Source organism: Capsicum annuum, chromosome 7 (genome assembly GCF_002878395.1).
Source record: "Capsicum annuum cultivar UCD-10X-F1 chromosome 7, UCD10Xv1.1, whole genome shotgun sequence".
NCBI lineage: Eukaryota > Viridiplantae > Streptophyta > Magnoliopsida > Solanales > Solanaceae > Capsicum > Capsicum annuum.
Genome location: NC_061117.1, coordinates 5,214,799 through 5,218,641, shown reverse-complemented (window position 1 = coordinate 5,218,641; position 3,843 = coordinate 5,214,799).

Here is a 3,843-nt window from a genome sequence, read left to right as displayed (position 1 = left end):
CACTGGAAAGAGAAAAAACACTTTATTACTTACTAACTGTCTATTATGATTTTTGTTCTCCTCATTTTTGTATCTAGGAATAGGGTCATGTTCTCGATGAACTATGACTGTGTTTTATTATGTCTATTCACTTCTCTGTAATTCTTCCTTGGTTGATATCAGAGGTGGAGCCAACCTATTAATAAGGGGTTCATCCAAAGCTTCTTCGACAAAAAATTTTATTATTAATATATGATTAAAATAATTTTTATATTTATATTGTAGATGTTGAACCCCCTAAACAGAAATTCTCGCTCCGCCTCTGATTGATCTTTACCTCTCCTCGGACCTATCACTGTCAATCTCTCGCACTTCCTCACAAGGGTTTGTGTGCTCTTCCTCTTCACATACTCGAACCATCTCAACGTCGTTCTCACATCTTGTCCTTCACAAAAACTATTTTCACATTGTCCTGCATATCTTTATTGTTAATCTTATCTCTTCTAGTATATCAATGTATTCCTCTAAGCATTTTTATTTCTGCTATCTTCATCTTTTGAGTCTGAGAATTTTTGGTTGATCATCATTCCACTTCGTGTAATATAGTCGGTCTAACTATCACTTTATTAAAATCTTTAAATTACAATGACACATTCTCAAGTCATCAAAGTAAGAAAATAAATTGGCTAGAAATCTTGGAATGAGTGAATAAGAGTTTTGGAAAGACAAAAATGTCACAAATGTGACTAGACATAACAAGTGTTATAACATCATCTTGAATTAGTTAATTTCAAATTAGTTGTCATATTCCACTTCTAAATAAATTAAGTAATATTTTAAAATATATATTTTATCATATTAATATGATGAAAAATTATAAAATATATTTTTCCATTGCAATAAATAAGATCATATATGAATTGAAAAAAAAAATCTAAATGATTATTTGACAAACCTTTTGAAACTTGTTTATATTGAGAAGTATATTTTGAAAAAATAATATATATGTTTTAAAATTGTAGTAGTGTTTGACTCATTATTTTTACAAGAATTTTATCAGATAAAGAATTTTACATGTTTTATCAGAAAATTACAATTTTTGAAATTTAAATTGTAGTTCAAACGCAATTATTACTGATGATTAATAGTTCACACAAAATCAAACATAGCACTATTTACCTTTTATCATCCTAAATAAATTTAGTATAATGTGAGAGAAAATAAAATTCAAAATAAATTATAAAGATTCAAAATCATATTTTATTCAATATATTCAACTCTTTTCTCCTTCAAGGCATTACGCTTCTTGTATATCCTTTTTAGGTTATATTTTATAATGATTTTATACTGCTTTTCTAGTGAATTAAATGATGAATTTTATATTTGTTGACAACGTTCTAATTTTTAGTTCTATAAAATTCACATGATATATAGATAATGAGTAGAAACTTAAGGTCTAGACAGCGGCGAACTCAGAATTTTGAGTTCGTGGGTGCTCAATTTTTTTTATAAAGGTATAGTTACTATTGATTATATAGTATAAGTACACAATTATTTGATGATGACAATGAAGAAATTTGATTAAAACTATTCGTATTTATATTATAAATATCGTGAATTTCTTACAAAAACACAATAGCCGAATAAAAAAAAATTGTTAGTTAAGTTAATGTTCAAGGGTAGAAAAAAATAAAAATATTGAGGGGTCAAACTTTGTTGTCTTTAATTCTTTATTTATGAGGTCAGCATTGGGATTTGGGTCAAACAACGACAACATAAGAACTATTTATGAAGTCAGCATTGAGATTTGACTCAAACAGTGGAAATAAAAGAACTATTTATGAAGTCAGCATTGGAATAAAGAACTATTTACGAAACCAGCATTGGGATAAAGAACTATTTATGAAGCCGACATTAGGATTTGGATCAAACAGTGGCAACAAAAGAACTAAAAATTATGTCAAAAAGAACTTCAATGGAGTTTGAACTCTTGCACGCTCTTACTTGAAAGTTTCCACCACCAACGCACCAAGTCAGATTTAATGTTTGTGTATGCTTTTTGATTTATTATATCCTTTTTCTTCAATTTATAATATAATTGTACCTATTCTGAGTTAAGATCAATGGGTGCTCGAGCACCCATTTATTATCTGTAGGTCCGCCCCTGGGTCTAGAAAGAGAAAAGAATTGAACATGAAGAGATATTGTGTTGATTTTTTACTTGTGGATGTAGTACAACCATTTTTTTAGGGAAAAAAATTAATCTATGAAGTCTTTTTTACAGATAAAATTAATTTTTTGAACATATATATGTTATTCCTAAACTGTCATGTGATATCACAAAGAGATTTTTGTTTTTAAAAAAGGAAACAAATCAAAAACCACTACTTATAACTTTCTTATTCTAGCATTGAATAAAAATAATAATTTACTTTTATTGGGAGTTCATAATTTTAAGATAGTATAGATTCATTTCCCTTGACTTGAACTTTTTTTTACCAATAAAACACCTTTGGATATGTTATTTTTGTATAATCAATAAATTTCTAGTTCAAGCGATATTTATTATCACCTAACTTATTCAAACGAACAACCACTTGCTCACAAATTCAAACAAACAAGTACTACATCACAAATCCAGGCTTTATGGAGACGAAAATCATGATTGATAAATTACGAGTTCGAACAAACAAGAACTAGTTCACCGGTTCGAACAAACAATTTTTAAATCTCAAATTTAAATAATTAATTACTAAGTCGCAAATTCAAAGAAGTAATTATCAAACTAAACAAACAATTACTAATTACGAATTCAACTTACATTAGAGTAAACTATTTACATCATATTCCTCAAGCGTTATTCTCTCTTGAATCTTTCTCACGTGTCTCTATGCTGTACTTCAATAGAACTTCATATACATTAAAGCAGTAATGAAATCAACATTATAAATCACGAACTCAAACGCATAATTTATAATTATCAACTTCACATATATATCAAAGCAATAATAAAATCATCATTTTGCTTATAAATCATGAACTCAAACAAGCAATTATCAACTTCACATACATCAAAACAATAATTAAATCATCATTCAGATTATGAATCACTAACTCGAACAAGCAATTATAAACTTCACATATATCAGAGGACTAATACAATCAGCATTTAGGTTATAAATCACGAACTCAAACAAAACAATTACCATATCACAAATTCGAACAAACAATTATCATATCACGAGTTTAACACAAATTTACAGATGCATTTCACATTGAAGTAAACTATCTACTGCATCATATTCGTCGACGTTGTTCTTTCTCGAATCTTGTTCAAGTGTCTTTACTCTGTACTTCACTAAAACTTCATATACACGTCACAACAACCGTAAAATCATCATTCAACTTATAAATCACGAAATCAAACAATAAATTATTATATCGCAAATTTAAATAAATAATTACAAATAAAATTTACGTTAGAGTAAACCATCTACATCATACCTCATTGAACGTTGTTCTTTCTCGAATCTTGCTGAGGCGCCTCTACTTTGTACTTCAAAAAAACTTCATACGCATCATAACAACATTAAAATCATCATTCAACTTATATAATCATGAACTCGAACAAGCAATTACCATATCACAAATTCAAACAAACAATTATCATATCACGAATTTAACACAAATAATTACAAATACAATTTATGCTGGAGTAAACTAAATCACAAACACAAACAAGTCATTATCATATCACAAATTTAAACAAATAATTATTATACCTAATTTATACTAGTTAAAATCTATGTATAAGTCCTAAAAAGAAATTAGTAAGATCTATTTTCTTCCTTTATATTATTAAAG